The 25,154-nt window shown below is 40.6% G+C and overlaps 1 protein-coding gene and 1 long non-coding RNA gene across 6 annotated transcripts in view; both read right to left on the minus strand.

Annotated features, from left to right (window-relative positions):
• CNTNAP2 (contactin associated protein 2) overlaps positions 1-25,154 on the minus strand; it is a 2,604,396-nt gene that overhangs the window by 2,557,818 nt on the left and 21,424 nt on the right. The gene's annotated exons all lie outside the window — the stretch shown is intronic.
• Positions 19,991-25,091, minus strand: LOC137518457 (uncharacterized). Its single transcript, XR_011020822.1, has 2 exons — positions 24,923-25,091; positions 19,991-20,252 (listed from the first exon to the last, which is right to left on the minus strand). It is a non-coding gene; the product is annotated as an uncharacterized lncRNA (long non-coding RNA).

Here is a 25,154-nt window from a genome sequence, read left to right on the forward strand (position 1 = left end):
GAGAAGAAGTGATGTATTTGCAAGCACTTGTTTTAAGAAGGAAAAGTTGCAGCAAGGGACAATGTAGTAATAAGACACAATTTGCAACATGTGGTTGTTATGTTCCAGCTTAAGACTAACACTTCAAAGTAAACCTGCGTTCAAGCATTGGTGAGTTAAAATTGATGCTTGAGTTATTTTAAATTGCACTGACTCCTTCTCTATTCACCAAGTTGACTCCAATGGCCAGCTTTAACCCTCCTGGCGGTAACCCCAACCTACACTCGAGGTAGCCGCCGCGGAGGATCGCATGGCCCGAGAGGGATTTTTGTAATAAAACTTGTTGTAACAGTTGTAGCTAGCACTAGGCTAGCTTACCTGTGTCCCCAAAGTCCCTCCGGTCCCTGCCGATCGCCCCCAATTGCCACCACAATACATACCCCCAGGGATCCCGCGATGGCGCAGCCTCTCAATCAGCTCCAGGCTTTGCTATGGGGAGGATTGGGACTGCACATGATGTCCATGACATCATGACGTCATGTCTGATCGTCGCCATAGTGATGACTGAAGCTGATTGCGGAGACTGCGGCTCTCGTGGGATAAAAATATAAATATAAGCGGCGGCGATCGGGGGGATCAGCGAGGTCCGGGGGACTTGGGGGACACTGGTAGCTAGCCTAGTGCTAGATACAACTATTACAACAAGTTTTATTACAAAAATCCCGCCCGCGGACACAGACTCCGAAACTGCGTACCGCCAGGAGGGTTAATCACGTCTAGTCAAAAACAGGATTAGTGAGCACTTTTCTGGTTTCCATTGGCCAATGGGAGTAGCTTAGTGAGGCAAAGAGAGGGGGCACAATTTTACAAATGTTGATGCAGGCCTGGGTTTTACCCTGGGAGCAGCTGTAAATGGGTTCAGTTTAACACAGTAGTGGCATTTTTTTTCTTAACTATAAACAAAGGGGGGTTTTTTATTATTTTTTTTTATGACATTTAGGTATGGAGTTGTCTTATATCATGTAGCATGTCAGAGGGGAGATAGATTTTCTGTCCTTTGACACTGCCAGCTTTTGCACTGTCTTGGGCAAACCTTGTTTCTGAAATTGTCTAATTCCAAACAATAAAATCAAATACAAGACCTTTGATACTGCATTGCTACTTGCTTAAGTATTGCAACCTTCCTGGAAGTATGATTATGTTACTGGATGTGTCAACTAAGTACAGTAAAATGGAAACTTACTGTATGACAGAAGAATATTACAAGAATTACTGGACACTTTCCATGGCAGTAATTGTAAGTGAACATCATGCTAAATAATTAATTAGAGATGAGCATTTCACTTTAAACTTTGAAGAAGTTTTGCACCATGATTAGGAAAGGAGCCAAAACCAGTAATGCAATGAAACTGCATTCTAGCTTAGACTTCTTTGGTGATTATTTAGGCCCAGAGAGCTGCAAAGGTTTGTAGTATTTTAAAAGAAATGTGTTTAAGGAAGCTGTATGAAGGCTGACATCGCTGATATCCTAAACATGATTGTTGTCTGCCAGCTTTTGACTATAGTATTTTCTGGGATTTAGAACTAGTATGCATTTCGGCGAAGTCAGATTCAAATCTAAATGCTTGATCGGCAAACTTACTCTGGATCAATAACTCTAACAATTGAAGCACTCCAATTAAACTGTCATCTCCGTTTCAGTCTGAACACAAGCTTTCAGTTACTTCATAGCCTAAAGGAATAAAAGTGGAGTAAGAAAGATGTAGCCTACAATACATACACTACACAATACATACATAGACATATGACTATGGTAGAGATTGGATTGTGAGCCCCTCTGAGGGACAGTAAAGTGACATAACAATATACTCTGTACGGTGCTGTGGAAGATGTCGGTGCTATATGAATACATACAGTAAAAATAAATAATAACAATAATGTACCCCCTCATTGATGTATTCCCTCTTGTTTTAATAAGCTGTAGATGATGCTGAGATTGAACCAGCGTTGGTGTTATATTGCATTTTCTCACTAACCAAAAATCAGAGGTATAAGTTTAGAGAACAATAAATTAATTAATACTTAGGACTTTTAAATAGCTGTAGGGAAAGTAGCTGGATCCTGAATTAAGTGCATCTGAGGCTGGCATGCAATGAATGTACAAAGGGTTAACAACTTTTAACTCAGATTGCAAAACCTTACTTTGGTATAAATGATAATGGTCTGCCTACTAGGAATAGTTTGGTTAAATCTATCCCTTAATGATTAATTTGTGTTTGCTTGTTTCTCAGCTTTTAGGTATATATATATATCCATTACACACTACCTCTGCTTAGCGACTGTTTAAAAACATCAGGGTATGTAAAAAGTAGATCGATAAAATGATTTCCTCAACACCTAAGTCTTCTGTAAGACATAATATAAATGGTCTATTAAAAGGTCAAATATACCACCCAAAGAGTACATTGTGCGTTGGTTTGTCAAGAAAATTGACAGAATGTACAGGAGATAATGGCGTTAGCTATAGGTCACGAGTCTGCAGGCCATAAAGGGATAGTCACACTTCACTTCCAGCATCATTTAAGTTATTTATAATGCAGGTGAGATGACTCTCTAGGAAAGATTCCGGGATCCACGCTAAATCAATAGCAAGACTCCTAGAAGTCAAGGAGTTAATTATATAGATGAATTGTTGGCACGACCTTGTGAGTAAACAGGCACTGTGTATGAACTTGTAACAAGACGCATCTGTCTGGTTCTCTCTTTAGCTGATTAGAGCTGTGATTCCATTATAAACCTGAACTGACGGTGCCGCTGTGCAATCTCACTCCTCTTTCTATTCTGCCAGATAAATGTGTCTAAATGCAAAGGCTTGAAAAAACAATAGCACACCTCAATAATTCAAATAAACTGTTCTATTTTGTACAGTGTTACAAAAATGAATGTGTTGTCAAGCACTTCAATCCAAGTTAGATATTTCCTTTCCCCAAACTCTGATTTCTGGACAGCTTGTGTTTAACTTTGCTAAAGCATATCACAATGGTTGTAAAATGAGAACAATTTTCTTGTCCTGTTTTATATTGAAATATGAATGGAATTATTTTCATTTCGCCAAGAAGGATACATGGCATGCAGTCTGTACATAGATGTAAAAGTGCCATGATGTAAAAATAGAAAATGTACAACAATGTAATCATTATGTAGTAAATGCGTTAGAAACCAGGTGGCAGGACTGTAAATAATGTGTTTACATAAACATCAACAATTTTTTTTATTTAAACATCAACTTTTTTTTCTTTTAACTGATAATCTATGTTTAATTCCATTCATGTCAAATGTAAAGCTGGCCATAAACTGTACTAACTCTCACTGATACTTAAAGGGATACTGTAGGGGGGTCGGGGGAAAATGAGTTGAAGTTACCCGGGGCTTCTAATGGTCCCCCGCAGACATCCTGTGTTGGCGCAGCCACTCACCGATGCTCTGGCCCCGCCTCCGGTTTCACTTCTGGAATTTCAGACTTTAAAGTCTGAAAACCACTGCGCCTGCGTTGCCGTGTCACATCACCAGGAGTATGTTGTGCAGTCCTAGTACAGTCTGCACCTGCGCAGTACGCCCCTGGTGACCTCAGCAGGAGCGAGGACACGGCAATGCAGGCGCAGTGGTTTTCAGACTTTAAAGTCTGAAATTCCAGAAGTGAACCGGAGGTGGGGCCGGAGCATCGGTGAGTGGCTGCGTGGGCACAGGATGTCTGCGGGGGACCATTAGAAGCCCCGGGTAACTTCAACTCATTTTCCCCCGACCCCCCTACAGTATCCCTTTAAACAAAGTTCTCGGATACCATTATGATCTGTAAAGTGCAATTAGACTCTATCCAATTCACTTTTACTCTTAAGTTTTCTCCTAAGAGGTTATTTTTCATCTTTGGTTTAAAATAACTTTAAGCATTCTGCAATCGTAAAAGTACTAAAAACTAGGTGAAAAGTACTGTCCTCAGTATTCTGAGTATTTTCTTGCTCGCTTATGGCTTAACCTCCCTGGCGGTATGATATGTGCGGCTGCGCGGCCGCAGAGGGTTTTTTTCACGTTTTTTTTTAAGCATGTAGCTAGCCTAGCGCTAGCTACATGCTTCCCCCCTCCCTGCGGCGTCCCCCCGTACTCACCGATCGCCGCCGGCGCCGCTTGCCCATAAGGAAATCCCGTTCTGAATGGGATTTCCTTGAGGGCTTCCCCCGTTGCCATGGTGACGACCGGAGTAACGTCACTGACGTCGTGATGTCACAGGGAATCCCGATCCACCCCATAGCGCAGCCTGGCGGCAATTGGCCAGGCAGCGCAAGGGGTATGCGGGGGGGGGCCTGTATTGCGGCGGGTAGCGGCGGGCGGCAGCGATCGCAACAAACACGCAGCTAGCAAAGTGCTAGCTGTGTGTTTGAAAAAAAAATTATGCAAATCGGCCCAGCAGGGCCTGAGGAATCCTCCGCAGCGGCTTACCCCGTGTCCAGCACGGGGTTACCGATAAGGAGGTTAAAGGCAGTTTATTAATAAGTTGTGAAAATAACTTAGGAGGAAAAGTGTATTGGATTGGGCCCATAGTGTGCTGGTCAAACAATGCAGCTTATCTAAAGTACTAAAAACAGGTCTGGCTAGGATCTTCTATATTTTATGTAGACTTTATGGGAAAAACGAGGAAAACTAAGTGCTGAAGAAACTCTAGATATATATTTTTTTGTGTAAGTAATACAAAGAAATATCAGTACTGCTATAGTCATGACACATTTCAGATTGTTAACATTTTCAGGTAGTTACTAATTATTTGACATACTGTCTGTTTTTCAAGTCATGTGCCCCATGATGGTTGTTCTTTTATGAAATTATTCATTTATATGCCATGAGGCATGATAACTGATACACAACAAGTTTGGAGTATGCAGTATGCGTTATGCAATATGCACTGTGCGGATGTTCTTCTGTAGTGTAGCTTAGAGTCCTGCTTGATGACCTCAGCAAGCGAGGGACCCCTAAAACTGCACTACAGAAGAACATCCACTAGGTGCATAACACATACAGCCGCACCATGGACACAGGCAGAGGGGGTGAAAAATAGGGTGGGTATATATATATATATATATATATATATATATATATATACATACATACATATACATAGATATATAAACACTGGTACATTATACGGATTGGATGGCAAAAATGACACTTACAAATGCCAATTAATAATAATAATACTATTTTATAGCACTTTTCTCTTTGGGGACTCAAAGTACTAAGACCCTGCATTCTGCAGTCTCAAAGGCTATGTAAGGAGAGAGTGAGTTTTTAGCCTTTTCTTAAAACTGTCCTGAGATGGGGCCTTTCACACTGATAGTGGAAGAGAGTTTCATAAAATAAGGGCTGCATGGGAAAAGGCCCGAGCACCAAATATAAGTGGATCATGAGAAAAAGCAAATGCCTCTTATTTGCGGAGTGGATGAACAAATTGTATACCAAATATCAAGACACAAAAGGACGAGAAAGCCAGGCCCTTGCAAACATTAAACTCTAAATGAATAGGGAGGAAACAAGAGGTGAATTCATGAAACATTTTAACAGTAAAGTTATATTGGGAAAATGCAGTCCTATATTTATAAATGGATATACTGTATACTTGCAAGGAACCTTTATTTTTGCTTATTGCAATGCTGTTGTACAGATATTTCACAATATGTATTTTCTTATCTGTGAAAACCCTGCCTCTCCCCTGACATCACTGTTTTTTGTAAAGTGCAAGAAGAATCCCAGCCAGTACTTTTAACCAAAAAGGTGCTGCACAAAGTGACCTTAAGTGTGTCTCAACTGCATTGCCTGGCATAAGCTTTGACCAAAAAGTCAGAAGTCCATATGTAGAGTTCCTCTTATTAACCTCTTGAGGACTGCAGGGCTAAACCCCCCTTGTGACCAGGCCATTTTTAGTGAAATTGGCCACTGCAGCTTTAAGGCCAAGCTGCAGGACCGCACAACACAGCACACAAGTGATTCCACCCCCCTTTTCTCCCCATCAACAGAGCTCTCTGTTGGTGGGGTCTGATGGCTCCCCCCATGTTTATTTTATTTTTTTATAAATATTATTGTTTGTTTGTTTTTTAAAAAACACTTTTTATTTAAATCCCTTCCCTCCCTCCCTCCCAACAGCCAGCCAATTACTACGATTGGCTGTCATAGGCTTCTGCCTATGAGAACCGATCACTCTCTTGTCCCCCAGGGGGACAGCCGTGTCACACGGCTGTCCCCAGTGCAGCGCTGCTGCTGATTGCAGAGCTGCACAGTGTAAATAGCCACTCGGAGACTGAAGGCGGGGTGGTGCTCCGCCCCCAATCAGGAAATGCGCACGCAGCCTGCGCGCGATCTCCTGCAAGACAGAGCCCCAGGACTTTACGACAATCAGCGTTTGGCGGTCCTGGGACTGCCGCCGCGGCCCCGCCCATCGGCGTGACACGGTCGGGAAAAGGTTAAAAAAAAAAAAAAAAACTTTCTTTACCCAGTAAAATATAATTTTACAAAAAATGGTCTGACTTTCAGGAAATGATGATAAACAGGAAGTTTTTCTATCATCATCATCGAGCTGTAAATTATAGCAGGTTTTTGTTTTTTGTCCATCCATTTAGAATGGATATTTCTAGATAGGGAAATAGGTGCAAAATGCACCATATTTATAATGAAAGAATCAATACTTTTCATTACATTCAAGTCTAAACATTAGACTAAACATCAGTAATGTAAGTGATTCAGTACTGATAATTACACCGATTTCTAACTAATTACTACTAAATCTATGACTATTTACATTAAAAAGTGAGATTATGGCGTCAGTGTCAAAAAATGTTATACTGTTCTGTGCAAAACATCTATGATGCTCACTCAGCTCTGGAACCACAGAATTGTTTAATAAAAAAAATTGATAACAGGAGGAGGCACAAAAGGGTCTTCTTCAAAACAAGTAGTAAATAAAAGACACATCTACTAATCTATGCATGGTGGATTGCTGCCCATTTTTCTCAATATACACAGTGCAGATAACTGTAACAATATCAACGTTATTTATCCCTTTATATACTGCACTTATTCGTGGTGTCTACTACATGAGAACTCAGAGCCAAAACTCGGGTTCAGAAAAAAATACATATCTAAGGAGAGGAGAGGGAAGCCTCTGGATCCTAATCTGTCTTCCCTCAGCATCCTTTGGTCCTCCAATGCTCACTGAGACCCTCGTGCTGATCAGGGCCATGCTTCTATGCGGGCCGAGCTCAGCTGTGTGAGCTCCATCATGCCTGTGCAGTGATTTTTCCCAAGTGGTTCTGGCTAGTGTGCAGGTGCAACCCTTTTTACGCAGGCGCAGTATGGCCATGCACATTTGCAGAGCAGCATGGCCCAGATCAAATTACCGACAATTATTTTTTGTTAATCTTTGGTGAATCCGCACTTAGCAATGAGGGAACAGAGGACACTGAGGGAAACCTCATTAGGATCCAGAGGCTTCCCTCTTCATTGGTAACTATTTGATTTTGTACCTGAGCTTTAAAGTGTACACTTTAAGAAAACCGCAGACTTATGCAAGTAAACAATGTCCACGAGGAACGGTAGAAAAAAAGGCTTTAGAGAAAACCATGATTTTAGTGAGTGGAGAATCAAATCTAAAAGGTGAAGAACACATCATGCAATAAAAAAAATATTGTAGATTATTTTAAGTAGTTCAAAATAAATGCTTCCTGCCCTTTATGAAGGTGAAAGACATAGAGACATGCCTGAGAGCACTCTGCACCAACACACCTAATTTGCACACTTTCCCCTAAATCAAATTTATATAACATATTTAATAGAAGGTTGTACTAAGTCTATGCCTCTTTAAGCTAATGGAAAAGGGATTATTCACAGATGTACTGTGTAATGGTGTTGAAAAAACATATTTTTATGTCCAAATGAATGAATATTTGTATTTACGTGAAGTCTGTATCCATGCCATTAAACGGGAGCTGAAGCTAATTATTGCATCTGCAAGCACCACTACCCACAGTTGCCGCTCAAATTCCTCTATAAATAACAAACACGCAGTTAAATACTCCTTATCAGGCTATGCAATCTTCACTGTTTCACTGTCCATTTGTTTGGAAAGGAGATCCATGTGCCAATTTAAAGATAATATGTATCTTCCTATAGCAGAAATATTTTCAATATCTCATAAAATTATGTGAGTGTATCCTGGTTAACAAAGCATAACTACAATAAACACAGCTATGACTCATATTTATCAGCTGTTTTCTATTCGATTTGTATGAAAAGGCTATGAATATTCATACCGTGAAAAAAGGCATTAACTTCTAGATCTGGTGAAGCTTTGGGAAACTTCCCATTTTGCTCTAAACGCTAAACTTAAGGTGCCCGAAATATGCCTGTCCAGCACACATAGGGGTTGATTCACAAAGCGGTGGTAACTGTTAGCGCGCCTGTGAAAAGCCCCTTAGCATGCCTAAAAAAGCTTTTCCCGCACTAATTTGTGCGCGAAACGCATCGCGCGCTAGGTTATGCGCGCAAAACTTTATTATTATTATTATTATTATTATTTAGTATTTATATAGCGCCGACATATTACGCAGCGCTGTACAGTGTATATATATATATTGTCTTGTCACTAACTGTTGTCACTAATCCCTACCATTGCCATATGTCTATATTATGTAGTGTAAGTACTGTAGTCTAGGGCCAATTTTAGGGGGTGCCAATTAACTTATCTGTATGTTTTTGGAGTGTGGGAGGAAACCGGAGTGCCCGGAGGAAACCCACGCAGACACGGAGAGAACATACCAACTCTTTGCAGATAGTGCCCTGGCTGGGATTCGAACCAGGGACCCAGCGCTGCAAGGCGAGAGAGCTAACCACTACGCCACCGTGCTGCCCATAACTTTATGCGCGTAAACCTTTATGCGCACAGTAAACCTTTATGATTTCTTAAAGCTTTGTGCGTGCTAACTACTTAGCATCCTAGTTAGCATGCCCAAAGCCTTTAGGCGTGCTAACTAGGTTAGCACCGCTTTGTGAATTGAGCCCATACTGTGCAGCCCTGGTTTCTCTGTGGCACAAGAAGAAAATGTTAATGTAACATCCACATATTACAACACCACATAGTCTGCTTTGGCCCCATTGCACAATGTTATCTGCACTTTTCATATGGCTATTTTTATTGCTACCTCTTCTTAACAATGGTGAGGTGCAACGGTCATCACTCTCAGTGTAGTAACATTCAGGCCTTCTTTTGTATCAAAATAAAGTGCTATATAGTAATAAAAAGTAAAATAGTTTTTTTCTGAATTTAAAGTTGATTCAACTATCAGCAGTACACTTGGGCTGTCAAGTATGACCATAAACAAAATGCTACATTTAGCTTAGCAATAAGCCAGCCATTCCTATTAGTGCAATGAAAAGAAGCCACACACACACAGTGATAACACTGACCCGTTAGAGAGAAACAACAACGACCAGACTCATTTTTCCATCAATGCTCACCAAGCATGACATGGTGACCTTAATAATATAATGTCCAGTTCTTTGGATATGATAAAGGCTGCATTCGAGGTCCACTTTATATATTAAATTCCCTATTGCTGCACCAGACTATTAGTATTGCTAGTAAAAGAGCAACCCAGAAAAAAAAATATTGAACTCAGTTTGTTTCTTCCCTTTTCCTTATGTAAATGCTATATCACTGTGGATCATTAAATGATGTTAAAGCGAGTCAGAAGTGAAAAAAAAAAGTTAAATACTCACTACTATATAAAACATGAAGGTCTCTATAAGGTGCTTCACACTTATTTTACGAAATTCATAACTGGCAATGGTGAAAGCAAATAAATGCCTATTTTAAGCTGGAGACACTATCATTATTATTATTTATTGGATTTATATAGTGCCAGCATATTACGAAGCGCTGTACAATACATAAGATTTGCAGACAATGATAATCGGGGCAACAACACAACACAGGTAATAATAAATAAGATACAACAACACAATACAGGTAATAATACAATGCCAGATCATACACTGGAGTGGTAGTCCCAGTAATACAAGTTCACATTATTCTGGGTATTGTGCACAATTAAGTATGAAACACAAGGAGAGAGGGCCCTGCCGAAGGCTTACAATGTAGAGGACACTAGTATATCTTCAGAGGGTGCAGCATAAACATTTGAAAAGTTATGGTCCAAACTATTAGATACCCCAGGAATGACTGATTTTTACTTGCTCAAAGGTAGGATATTGGTGATATCTGGTGGAAACACTTAGCTTCACATACCCCCTAGGTTAAAGGGAACCTAAACTGAGAGGGATATGGATGTTTCCTTTTAAACCATACCAGTTGCCTGGCAGTCCTGTTGATCTCTTTCACTGCAGTAGTGGTTGAATCACAGACCTGAAACAAGACTGCAGCTAATCCAGTCTGACTTCAGTCAGAGAGCACCTGATCTGCATGCTTGTTGAGGGGCTGTGGCTAAAAGTATTAGAGACACAGGATCAGCAGGCAAGTCAGGCAACTGGTATTATTTTAAAAGGAAAAATCCATATCCTTCTCAGTTTAGGTTCCCTTTAACTTCCTGCTGTTCATCTTTAAACTGTCATTGCTTTGGAGGATTGCTTTTAACTATCTCACGGTCTGTGTTACTATTTGTAATGGTGCGATTTCTATGTCTGTATCAATGATCCTTCCCATGGGTTTAAGAGCCTTGTTTTAGAAAGTAAAACTTTTTTTAGAATTTTTTTTAAGTTTGTAAGGGCCTGAGCTGACTAACACAGTTATATGCGCTTCTGTCTGCTTTTCAGCATCGGTAGCATTGATGTGTTGCTGAATGGACACAACTGTGTTAGTGAGCTCAGGCCCTAACTGCATACAATGTATTGGCTTTAGTTGATCTTCCAGACATGCATTGTAAAATACTGTACTGAAATGTAGATTATTCATTTAGGCATGAGCTCCACAAAGCTCTGCCATTTGTATCCCGAATTCTTAGTAAAACTTGCAGGCCATGGCAGGAATCAGTAAATTTACCCTTGTTGTGGCCTATAGCCCATGCACCCCTCCAATACTTCCTCCTTATGAGTTTGAAGTAGGAAGCATTTGAGAGGCACAACGAGATGGAATGGGATAGAACAGCTATAAACAGCTTTAAAGGTAAGTTAACTTTTTCCGTTTTACTCGGAATCTGGAATCTGATCGGCTTTGCAAAGCTCATGCATAATTTCAATGCTTCAACAAAACTTGATTTCTTACACAAAATCTCAACTGACAGGCAAGGTTTGGTTTTCCTACCATGACGAAAACCACTAAATATTGTAGCAGGATGCTACCAGTGAAGTAGATATATGTTCCATTATGCACAAGACATACTCACTCTACTTAAGGGACACCCGGGGTGAAAATAAACGAATGAAATAAACAATTGTATCTATCCACCTTCTCCTAAAAATGACTTTTTTAAGATATTCCACAGTTTTATTTTAAATCTACTTCTTAAGTTTTTACTGTTTTATTTATTTTTGCTCAATGGCACATTCATTGAAGTATGTCAGTGCTAAAATCTATGAACTAATGACCCTTTTTATCTCTTTCCTGCTCTCAGAAGCCACCCTCTACTAGGAAAGTGTTTTATAGTTGTAATTTCTTATCAGTGAGGGTCACACTGTAGTCTGACCCAGTCTGGACTCAGACAGGAACAGCCACTTATATACCTGATGTTTAACTCTTTCAGGCAGAGAAAGAAAAAAAAAAGGAACTAAGCATAGTTATTTGTGTGCTAGGCACTGTACATACACGTCTATCTCATCATGTCACGTCACTTTGAGTATCCTTTAACCCTCCTGGCAGTCTATTAGAAACTGCCAGGGGGCAGCGCAGCACTGTTTTTGTTTTTTAAATCATGTAGCAAGCCTAGGGCTCACTACATGATAACCGCTGTACAGCGGCATCCCCCACCCGCTTCGATCTCCTCCGGCGATCTTTGAACAGGAAATCCCATTCAAAAAACGGGATTTCCTGAAGGGCTTCCATGGGGTCTGGGGGGGGGGGGGGGGGCGGTGCGGCGCCGCGATCGGCGGCTAATTGGCAGTTGGCGGCGGCAATCGGGCAGTACACGCAGCTAGCAAAGTGCTAGCTGCGTGTACCAGAAAAAAAATTATGCGAATCGGCCCAGGAGGGCCTGAGAAATCCTCCTGCGCCCGAGCTCAGCTTGGGCTTACCGCCAGGAAGGTTAAGATCTTAAGTGATTTTTCTTCTGTTTTTTTTATGATAGTGCTACAACTTGGACTTTTATTTGTCAACCTCAATGTATAAGCATCAGGCACCTTACAGAGGCACTCATGCATTCCAATGGCAGGCATCAGGTACTGTATTCCACCTTTATTTTATTTATGAATCATGCAGCTCAATCTTTTAGCTAAATACTCGGAAACTACTAAACATTTAACCTCCTTGGTGGTTCAATTTTTCCGCCAAGGAGGCTGCATTGCGCTTTTTTTGAAATTTTTTGTTTGTTGTTTCATGTAGCTACCTGAGTGGTAGCTACATAAAACACCACTAGAGTGCGCATGTGTCCCTCTAGTCCGATCGCCGCCGGCAACAAAAGTAAACAGGAGATTGTGTACAGAGGCTTCTCCTGTCGCCATGGCTACGATCGGAATGACGTCATGGACGTCAGCCGACGTCCTGACGTCAGATCCATTCGACCCAGCCCTTTGCGTTGCCCGGGACTGATTGGTCTGGGCTGCGCAGGGCTCTGGCGGGGGGGGGGCCTCTTCCGCCGCTGCGTGCGGACAATCGCCGCAGAGCGGCGGCGATCGAGCTGGACGCGCAGCTAGCAAAGTGCTGGCTGCGCGTACAGCAATTTACAGAACAGGAATCGCCCCACCAGGGGCTGAGATATCCTCCGCGGCGGCTTACCCCGAGCTCAGCTCGGGGTTACCGCTAAGGAGGTTAATACTAAAATGAATGTTGCTTTTGTATTAATTCAAATTTGTTCTATACTTGGAAATTAGTAACGACCCCTATATGAATAATATGACTCTCCCATGTTAACTACTAACTCATTCTCTTCTAAAATTTGCAATACTTACTAAGTTAGAGTTTTTTTTTCTTTCTAATGTTTTTCATTTTATTAATAGAGTAATATATTTAACTAGAGATGTTTTACTAGTATTTAATAGAAGCATACTGAATTATTTTTTATTAATAACATTTAATTATTACATTAATATAATGTTTTATCATACCTAGAAACAGAAATGATTTAACTAATATTTATCATCTTACACGACTTTAAGCTTAATAATCTCTAGCCATATATTTGGGGTTTTATGTCTTTAATTTAGACTGAGTGCTCTAACTGCTATCATTTTGCCATAATTTAGTTCAGCTGGGGAATAAAGAGTTTACCGGCAAAATGTAATCCTTCTAAAGTCTGTATTAGGATATCAAGCCAAATTGTGGTTACTGGGGATAAACCACATTTATTCTGTTTTAATTATCTATTACAGTAGGTGCAACTCAACTGTAAATTCTGTCATTTGAACTGTCAGCTAACCCCCTTCTCTTTTTACCATCTCCAAATTTACTTTAGGCAATGGTCCTTACATTATACCCCTCTCATGAGATGGCTTTGCTGCTTCTCTCCCACCCCAATATTTTCATAATAGCATAATATGTATCCTTATAATAGTCTCCACATGGCAATTTATTAAAACACCTACACACTTTCACTCTTTAAAGAGTTTTCCAGGTTCCCTTGAGGTCCAACATATTTGAATCTTGTGGACCCCTCTGCCTCCCTGGGCTTGGCTGGCCTGGTTCTTGACCAGTAAGCCCTTTAGAGGGTCTCTTTTTCTGTATACCTAACATTAACTTTTCCCTGTCTTTCTTTAAATCCCCTACTAGTAAGTTTGAATGTATTCCGACTTTCATTGACATGTATTCCTCCATAACCTGATTTTCCTCTTCTGATGAATTCCTCTGTTTATAAGATTACCACCTTCCCTTTCTGCCATGGTGACCTTCTGCTTTCCATATCTTCACTTTTGTGTCTGACCTTCATGTGTACCTTCCCCACTGTGAGTCTTTTTCCCATCTTCTGTGCCTAATTCGATTTGTTTCTTATATACCAAGTGCTTCATGCATGTTTGTGGGACCACCCGGATCAGTCCATAGGTGGTATCAATTTTTAAGTGTTATGTACCCATCAGTGGTACCAGACTATCAGTGCTTTCTGTCTCTTTGTGGTAGCTACCCATCTGTGGTATGATTTTGTCAGTTATATTTGCTTATTATAGTATCTTCTTTTCAATGGCCAGTGCTGTTTTCTTGTCAATGGTTAGTATCTTTCTATAAGAGGTGCAGCAAAGGTTTGTGCTTGCCAGAGGTCACAGTCTTCCAACGGACCTCATACAATTCACTTTTTCTCCTAAAGAATTTTCACACCTCATCTATAATCAAGCAAGAAAATACTTAATACGCAATCATTTTTACAGAACATTTTTCACCTACTTTTTGATACTTTTGAAAGTGCTGGGTGCTGAAAAGGTATTTTCAACAAAAAATAAAAAAAATATATTCTAGGAGAAAACTTTAGAGAAAAAGTGAATGAATAGGGGCCAATGGCCTTGATGCACATAACATCAGTAATCTCTTGAGGACTGCAGTGTTAACCCCCCGTAAAGACCAGGCCATTTTATGTAAAATGGGCCACTGCAGCTTTAAGGCCAAGCGGCAGGGCCACACAACACAGCACACAAGTGATTCCCCCCCACACACACTTTTCTCCCCACCAACAGAGCTCTCTGTTGGTTGGGCCTGATCACCCCCCAGATGTTTGTTTTTGTTTTTATAAATATTTATGTGTGTGTTTTTAAATAAAAATATGTATTTTTTGTGTGCTTTGAATACTCCCCCCTCCCTCACCCCACCAGCCAATCACTGTGATCAACTGTCATAGGCTTCAGCCTATGACAGCTAATCACCTTTGATCCCCTGGAGGGGACAGCCGTGTCACACTGATCGCAGCGCTGTACTATGTAATTAGATGGTGGTTTCGCCACTCGGAGATTGAAGGAGGGGCGGAGCTCCACTCCCCCCTGAGCAGGAGATGCGTGCAGCCTGCACGTGATCTCCTGAAAACTGCTGCCCCAGGACTTTACGCCGATTGGTGTTAGGTGGTCCTGGAGGCTGCCACCGTAGCAAGTTAGATATCACTAGCATTTATTTGCCACAAAATTAGATTTAAAAAAAATTTACATTAGCAAAGGATTATATGAGTTTAGCAGTTAATTAGAGCTTAAATCAGCTCACCAGAACTCACAGACACATTAGATGGCCATCAACACATAATTACTGCCTAATGGGTAATAAAGATCACAATGATCCTGCTTCCCCACATATCCCAACTTGCTAAACCATTTAAAGGGTAACAGTCTTAAAATGTCAGTAGTTTAAGATAATAAAGGATGATCAGTATCTTTTTTGCAAATCGCTCATAATGCGGATAAATATCTTTGCTCACACAAATAATTCCATTCGGGGTTTCTTCTCTTTTGTATACCGTTCACAAATATTTTGCTTGAAGTGCAGTCCTGAAATATCAGAGAGATGAGACTGCTAATGGAGCAAGTGAGAGCCATCAACTACGTGAATAATTTACATCCATCTTAACGTAATGCCATTAGCCACATCAGTATATTTGCTGGCAGAATTATTACACTCTAACCATACTTTATGAATACCATTTAAAGTAAGCAATTTAGTTTCATTCTGTTGTCCCTGCCTTTAATGAAATGGCTCTTTTTGTTCTTTGTAAAAAAAAAAGGGATATGCATTTTGAAGTTAAGTTTAAGTACTTAAAGTGCAAATAGCAATTGATTGTAATTGGAGAATAATCTTGCACTTCATTGTTACAAGATTGTTATAGTTGTAGCAATGTATATGAGTGTTCTGTAACTCTTGTTAAAAAAAAAAATGGGTTTTGGCAATATGCGTCATGGTGCCTCCGCAGGCTCCACTTTGTGTTTTTTCACTAGCTGCAGGGTGTCTGCTGACAAAGCACTTAGGTGGGGGAGTTACTAAAAATGTGTGTGGTGGAGAGATGTATTTCTCACTTCTAGTTGTATTCAGAGGAATTAAAAAATCATTCTCCCCAGTATGTCTTGTACATGTAGTCAGGGAACAAATGATTAAAATACTGTCCGAAACTTGTGACTAAGCATTATTGTAGAGTAAAACTTCAGAATGCTATTGCTGAGGCCACAGACTGTCACATTTGCTCATTAAGATGTCACCTAGAGCTCTGATCAAAAAAGATTATTCAGAAAAAACAGCTCTTCCTTATGATGTGAAACTAGCAATTTCCTTATTACTTTCACCTGACCAATCTTTTTGTTATGTTTAGGGATAGGGATATGGTCAGCAACAAAATACTCTCTTTGAATAAAATCTGGGGCTAGGTTTGAAAGTAGAATTATTAGTAGGGCTCAACTAAGGTTATGGTAATAAGGCTATTGTTAAGATAAGATTGGAGTTAGGTTTGCAGCTAGCATTCTTAAGGTACATACACACGTCGGATTTGCGCGAATGAACTGTCGTTTGGACGTCCAAACGACCGGTCGTTCGGACGTCAAATCGGGCATGTGTACAGTCTGTCGTTGACAGATCAAAGAATGTAAAGGATTAGCAAGCTAATAAACCTATACTCATAGCTATAAAGTAAAGTTCATAGATTCTTTATATTTCAGTGCAAAGACTGAAAAAAATCAAACTGTAGGGATTAGGGAATGTTTTAATAAAATGACTAACACCATTGGCATATACAGTAACTTGTATGTAAATGTACTGGTACATGGAGTTTTTAAAGGCAAGTTTGTCATACGATTCAGGTTGTGCTGTTTCACATACACGCCCTGACAATTGTACATATCCGACCAGTAATGGTGAATATTAGTAGACTGAAAATATTGGTTGACTATTGGATTACTCTAGGTTACTAAACATGTTCCATTGTTCTTTGCTTTATTAATGAAAGCTCTTACTGGAAATTCAGTAAAAACGAAAGCAAAATTAGATTAGAACATACTTAGGTATACATGCATTGAGATTTACTAATGACATTGGCCTCAATTCACTAAGATCATGCTGGAGATAATAAGGCAAGAGAAAACTTGCCACCACACAGTGAGAGAGTTATCTTCTCTCTTCATTCCTTAAGTAACCTCTTTTGTAGTTAAATTACCTCCTATGTAGTTAAGTTACCTCCTCTGTAGTTACTTTCACATGCAGTTAATTAACAGCCTGTCTAGAATTCTGGAGTTATTTTAAGGATTGAAGTGTTAACTTAAAGACAGAAGAGTTAACTTTAGGTTTGCCTGAGGTAAAATGTTTCCTGAATACTACATGCCTCATCACCATGGTGATAACTATAGAAACGTTATTAAAGACAGGAGATAAATTAGTGAATTGAGGCAAATGTTAGACATTTATAAATTCCAAATTAATTAAGCAAAGTACAGTAGTGCTTACTTGGGGGTTGATTCAAAAGCTTACGTATTGTTCACCTTAACTGTAAAGAGAGCTAATGCTTGAAATGAACAAATAAGGAGAGATAATTCATGAGATAAACAGTTAAGGAAGAAGAGATAAATCACCAGCTAAGTCAAATAAGGAGAGATAAACCATTAGTTCAAGGACATCCGAGGTCAAAATAAACTGATAAGAAAAACAATTGCATCTGTTCTTCTCCTAAAAATTATTTTTTTTAGATACTCCACAGTTTTATTTTACGTTTAAATCTAGTTTTTAAGTTTTTTACTGTTTCATTGTCTCTGTCCAATGACACCTTAATTGAAGTATGCCAGAGCTCAACTCTTTGAATTATTGACCCTTTTTATCTCTTTCCTGCTCTCAGAAGCCATTTATTGTCAGGAGAGTGTTTTATGTCTGTAATTACTCATCAGTGAACGTTATACTATAGTCTAACCCAGTCTGACACAGGTCCTGACCCAGACAGAAACTGCATACCTGATGTTTAACTTTTTCAGGCAGAGAAAGAAAAAAAATAAAAAAAGAACACAGCCTAGTCATTTGTGTGCTTGGCACTGTACATACACATGCCTATCTTATCATGTCACAAGTCACCTCGGTTGTCCTTCAAGTAATTTAAAGAGAGCTAAATCATGAGTTAACTTAGATAAAGAGAGATAAATAATGCGTTAAGTGATTTAAGAAGAAATAAATTGTGTTTATATAAGTAAGGTGAGATTATTCAACAGAAAAGCTTTGTGAATTAGCCCCTTAAAGAGGTATCCGGCTGGAATCTAGTAGAAAAAGCAATTCAATGATTCAGGATACCAGTTTTTACATTAATGCTTATTGTTTCAGCATCAGAAATACTTCCTATATCTTTATATTGCTGTATATTGGTATGTAACCCCACCCTCACAGTGATGCTTAGCCTAGGCTATGATGTCACTCAGCCTTCTGTACCAGAGCACGGAGTCCTTTATCAGAGCAAGCATGTATTCACGTGGCTGTGAATATATCTTGTGGGACCAGCAAAACTGGGAAAACATTTAAGCTATGGAAAATAAAAATTATCATTTGTTTAGTGGGTCGTGGAGAACCTAAATGTTCCCTAAAATAAAAAGGAACTACAAAATATAGTATTTTATTCTTAACCTAGAAGGGTATTTGCAGGTAGTTCCAGCACATGTCCAGAAATGCAAGACCATAATGTATCTTCTAAGTACAGTGGATATGGTCATGATGTTGCACCTGGATATGTTGTTTTATAACACACCTATAACTCATTTTTTTTCCAATCTGCAAACAGCTGTTCTCTGTAAAATTATAAATTATCGTTTTGTTTTTTTTATTCACTAAGGTCCTGAGCCCACTAAAGCAGTTATGTCCGCTTTTCAGTTACACATCAATGTTACAGATGCTGAAAAGCAGACAGAAGAGGACACAACTGCATTAAGGCTCATTTTTATATGCAGGCTTCCAACCGCGCTTATGGAGACGCGATGGCAGCGACATCAGACAGTGCATAGAAGGCACTCTCTGATGTTTTCATACATGTGCTGCGATTCACCACTGAATCACAGTGCATGGTTGCCTGCTTTTTGGGGTGATTGTGCCCGAGATCCTCTTTACTATAATGAATGGGATTGCAAGCGCCGCCCCCTCGGGGAGTCACATGCAACGCAGAGCCACACTCACTGCACAGCTCTGCTTTGCCTAAATGGAAATGAGCCCTTAGCGGGCTCAGGCCCTAACATTGCTAGACCTTTATTTTGCTTGCAAGGGCAATAAAGCAATGGTTCACGTGGCTCTATACAGTGACATGATGCCTTGCTTTCTGGAACCAAGATGGAAGTTACAACCTTCAAATACCTTCTGCTGTAAACATGCAGTTCTGTAATTTGCAATGACTTTATTGGAGAGATTTCTTGTTCCTCTGGTATTGATGATCCCTTATAATTTAACTGGGCTACCTATATTGCAAATAAACTTAGCTAATAGAATACAAAGTTTGTTATTAGCCAGAGCTCCAAGGCAAACCCACAATCCAAACTGAGTATAAAAACCATCTTGTACAGTATACAGGAATTCATAAACTTCTGTTACCGCTTACATTTTACAAAACATTTCTGAGTGTCCCCTTCCCTTTAGCCCAATATTACAGTATAGTTTCAAGTAGATTTTTGAAAGTCCTAATATTATTTAATGGACACTGCTATAATAATGTTTCAATGTAGCTTTCTTTTTTTTTTAGATATGTTTATTTAGGTGGAATGTATACAATGATATATTGCATTATTCTCAATTGTCAATATCCCCACAGCAGTATAAGGCAATTGTCTCAAAAAATTTCTTTGTTACTCCTTACTGTTCTAAAATTAATTTTATCTAAACAAAAAAAGAAGTCACACTCTATTTTTATTTTGTGTATGTTTATGTTTTATAATATAACTTATAAGGAATATTTGGCATTGTGGTACAGGTCATTTACAGAAATTCTCTAGCTTGTAATAGAGTTTTTGTTATGTAAACTATATTTGACATCTTTAATAATGAAGGGGGGTTAATGACAACATCAACATAATGTCCAAAAAATGAAATCCCTTTTGTGGTCACATCCTAGGTTCTGTCGTTTTCTGTCAGTCAAGAATGTAGCATCGATGTGTCGGAGAATCAACTGGAAAAAAAAAACATAAATAAAACAAATGACAAATGAATGAAGGAAAGCAAATGCAATGTGAAATAAAAAAAAAATAATAATAATGAAATAAAGGAACAAAGTAAAGTAAAGCCTAGCATCACTTACAGTATATATAGATGTAATATAATTTTAAAGCTTCCGTAATTCCAGACTGAATAATAATATTGTACACATGGGTGTGCCAAGAGTACTGGAAAATATTCTAGTAAAGTGGTGGTGTCTCACAGCAAGGTTTTGGGTTAATGATAGAGTTCAATACAATCAGATGTGCTCCTTGGTGATTTTGCTGACAAAATTACATGAATTAAACTGACCAAATAAATACTGTATGTATGAATAATATGTACTTCCCAACCAGCACTAGCATCACATGGCAATCAGATTTAATCACTATGAAGTTGTGGCTAAATAAAGTGAATTTTGGTTAATCCATCATTTGGATTGGTGGTATTATTGTAGATGTTTAGTTTTATTGTGAAAATAAACTGAAGGCTTTTTTATTGTGGTTACTCTATCACTGGGTATATACTCATATTACTGTAGTGATAATTATGGTATAGGTAGGCCATAGATATACTGTATGTGTACAGAAAGGTGCTCCCTACCAGTGATTTGAACTGTTCTTAATTGAAAAAATTGCTGGTGTTCCAGATACCCCATTGTTGAAAATACTAATGGCAAGCAGTGATCACTATCTGTTATTAGAGATGGCCTGAACCTCCGATTTTCAGTTCGCGAACTTACGCAAAAGTTTGATTCGCGCAAACTTTCGCGAACCTCAATAGACTTCAATGTGGAGGCCAACTTTGAAAACTAGAAACACTTATGCTGGCCAGAAAAGTGATGGAAAAGATGTTTCAAGGGGTTGAACAGCTGGAGGGGGGCATGGTGGAGTGGGATAGACGCCAAAAGTCCCGGGGAAAAATCTGGATTTGACGCAAAGCAGCGTTTTAAGGGCAGAAATCACATTGAATGCTAAATTGCAGGCCTAAAGTGCTTTAAAACATCTTGCATGTGTATACATCAATCAGGGAGTGTAATTAGAGTACTGCTTCACACTGACACACCAAACTCACTGTGTAACGCACTGCAAACAGCTGTTTGTGTTGTGACAGCCGTGCTGGACTGGTGCGCACCATGGCGAGAGTGCAGGCCGTGGCAGTTTTCCAGCCCACATGGTTGCCGGGCTGTGGTAGCTCAATGATAGAAAAACAGTGACTGTCCAGCTGATCAAATTTGGTCTGTCCACAATGAAGCAACAACCTTATTATCATGGGTGTGCCCCCCCCCCCCGGGACACTCATATAGCTGGCGGTCATTACTTCATTGTGATACGCAAGCCCCTTAACCGCGGCAAGGTAATGATCACGAAGGGGAATTGGCACATGTACTTGCCTTTTGTTTTGTTGTTGCAGCTGCAGTGCAGCCAGAAAAATTAGCCAGGCACGTACACACACCAGAGAAATTATTATAGCGGCCGCTGCTAGCTGCTGCTAGCAGTGGCCTTAAAAATTCAGGAATCCACCTGGAGTCCTGGACCCTGTAGGTGGTGGCGGAGAAGGCAGTCAACTGGCCTGCAGGCAGAGATGCTGTGTGGGGAGTGACTTAGTCTTGGGCAGGCAGTCACACGGCGTGCAGGCAGAGATGCTGTGTGTAGGGACTGACTTAGTCTTCAGGCAGGCCTCTGTTCTCTCCTATATAATATTGTATCCACCCTGGGTGGAGGGTTGCGACCCTTTTCTACTATCTACAGAGAGCGACTTCTTATTCCTGAGTGGGGTCAGGATAATCTCCCCACCTGCCTTTACAGTGGTTGCCTATTGGTAACCCATGTTTGTGAGTATAACAACTATTACTCTTTGTCATTATCCCCTTTGTCAATACATACTACACTATTGGGGCTCTTGGTGTTCCTCTGTTTATCTCATGAGCCTTCGTAAGGTAATTGTCCCTACGCAGTTCTTGGTCTTTCCACGGCTCAATTTTTGGTGGCAGAGAGTACAGATGGCATTGCTCTCATCTGAGGCAGACACACAAAAAAATGTCCACACTGCTGAGCCCTGGGGTGATGGCACTTTGTTGGTGGTGGCTGACTGAGTGTTAAGTGAGGTGCCAGAATCAGAGCAGCAGGAGGAAGATATGTCACGCTTCCATGCGGAAGCTGAGAAAGATGAGGTATCCTGTGTTAAATAGTCAACTACGTCCTGACAATATTGGGGGTTGATGGCACGTGCCTTCTTCTGAACACTGTACTTTGGTTAAGGGCCGCACAAGATCACGACAGCGCGACCTCGAACAAACCTGCCAGGTGGCCTGTCTCTGCCTTTTGTTTTGTCCATATTGAGGGGGATGAAGTGAAAGGTATGCACTGACTTGACTAATACAATGTGCAGTCAGTCACACAGGTGCAGTTAACAGATATGCACGGAGGATATCATACTGCGTGCGCTCACATAGGTATGTGGGTGCACTGTGAACAACAGGCAGGTATATGCAGTGATGGGTATTATAATGTGCACCTGTCACACACAGACAGGTACCGGACAGGCACAGTGACACTGCGTGCGCTCACATAGGTAGGTGGGTGCACAGTGAACAACAGGTAAGTATATGCAGTGATGGGTATTACAGTGTGCCCCTGGCACACACACAGGTAGTCACTGAATGTGCTGAGCCTGGCAGTGGCACACACAGTAGGAATTACCAAGGCTGTCCATGCAACACAAGTGTCAGTGGGACACACACACACACACACACACACACACACACACACACACAAATAGATCACAAGAACAAGATTAGCTCTCAAAAAAGCTGTTGAGGGATGCTTTTTTAGCAATAAGAATCAGCAAGGAGCAAGCAAGGAAGCCTACAAGAGCCTAACTAAGCTTTTCCTATGAGAGTCTGCAGCAGCTCTCCCTTCTCTAATTACTGCAGGCACACAAGTGAGTCCAATGCCTGACGCTGCCTGCCTTTTATAAGGGTGGGTGCCACCAAGAGCATGCCTGATCAACAATGTGACCAATTTTTGGCTAAAATTGGTTGCACATATCGATCAGGCATGCTGGCAAATCTCTGACCAACATGTTGGATCAGGTGTTCGGCAGTAACTGCATGCGATATTGTGGCAAGTGATGAACATGATGTCACACATGCACAACGCACTATGCACCAACAGCGTGTGAGGCAAAAATGGAGAAATACAAAGATGGATGGGAACTGTGGCAGGCAACAGCGGACAGGCAAAGTATAAATGCATGCATGTGGGGCGAATTTACACTAGGGGCATTTACGCTAGGGGGTGGCGACAGAGGTAGATGCTGAAATCGACCAGGAATTAGCCTGCAGTGTGTGGACAGCTGACAGATCTCCCTCTGATCAAAATTGATCAGAGAGAAATCTGTCTCTTGGTTGAATCTGCCCATCATCGCTATATGGATGGCTACTTTAAAGAATCTCTTTCGTGAATGAGGAAAAAAATAAAAAGTGGTTTATATAAACTGTTTAACATCCTTCTAAAATAGTGTGAAAAGTTTTAAAAAAATGAATGGTTTCATCAAAGCAACATGTAAATCCTCAGTGTATGTAAACACTGACAGATGATGGACTGGGAGGCTAATCTAGGAGCTAGTCTACTTTAGGGGACCCACCGTAAATCCCCATAGAGAATTTGAGCTGTGCTGAAAACGGAGCGAATTTCCGCTTTCAGCTCTTCTAAAACCCCACAAGTTATATATCTATGGAAAGCTGAGAATCTACTCTAATGAATGATAGTACTTTCGGTGAGCAAAAGGTGAAACTCACCTTGTACGAGGCGCCGAACGGCCGCGATCGCGGCTCCGACGGCCATCTTGGTTCTGTGCTGCTCCTATTTTTCTCCCTCCTCATTGGAGGGATTGTTAGCTGGGGGCATGCCAGAGAGAAGGAAAAAAAAACAAAAAACAAAAAAAGTGAAATGTTTTCTACTGGCTTCCTATTACTACTGCGCTGGGCGGTGTGTGTTGGCAGATGGGAGGGGGGAGCAGGAGGATGTAATTTCCTATCTGTTCGGCACAGTTTAATTTCATTCGGCCAAAATATTATTTTTCACAGCCCTGAAGGTCGGTAGACATGGTAACTTGTGAGTCTTGTGAGAGAGCAGTTTCTGGCACGCCCCCCAGCTAACAATCCCTCCAATGAGGAGGGAGAAAAATAGGAGCAGCACAGATGTAAAGATGGCTGACGGAGCCGCGATCGCGGCCGTTCGGCGCCTCCTACACGGTGAGTTTCAGCTTTTTCTCACCGAAAGTGGCACCATTCGTTAGAGCAGATTCTGAGCTTTCCATAGATATTTGACTTGTGGGGGTTTAAACAAGCTGAAAGCGGAAATTCGCTCCGTTTTCAGCACGGCGCCTCCTACACGGTGAGCTTCAGCTTTTTCTCACCAAAAGTTGCACCATTCGTTAGAGCAGATTCGGAGCTTTCCATAGATATATGACTTGTGGGGGTTTAAACAAGCTGAAAGCGGAAATTCGCTCCGTTTTCAGCACAGCTCAACTTCTCTATGGGGATTTACGGTGGGTCCCCTAAAGTAGACTAGCTCCCTAATCTATTTGTTAGGGGTGTCTTTTTTTTACTTTCATTTCACAAACATAACTTCTGCCTACCTAGTTTTCAGTGGTGTAATCCATTTCTGTCAGGAATTGCCGTTACAGCTGTTATAATAACCGCTCAGCTGCACTGAGCTGCTCCGTATGTGTTTACATTGTTGCCGGGCAACCAGACTCCCAGTCTGTGCAGAGAGTTGGTCTGTGCAGAGAGTCATCTGTTATCAGCTGCTGGGAAAATCAGCCAGAATCAGCCCCATCTACACCATATGATTCTTTGTCCGATTCGATT

Source organism: Hyperolius riggenbachi, chromosome 5, assembly GCF_040937935.1.
Source record: "Hyperolius riggenbachi isolate aHypRig1 chromosome 5, aHypRig1.pri, whole genome shotgun sequence".
Taxonomy (NCBI): Eukaryota; Metazoa; Chordata; class Amphibia; order Anura; family Hyperoliidae; genus Hyperolius; species Hyperolius riggenbachi.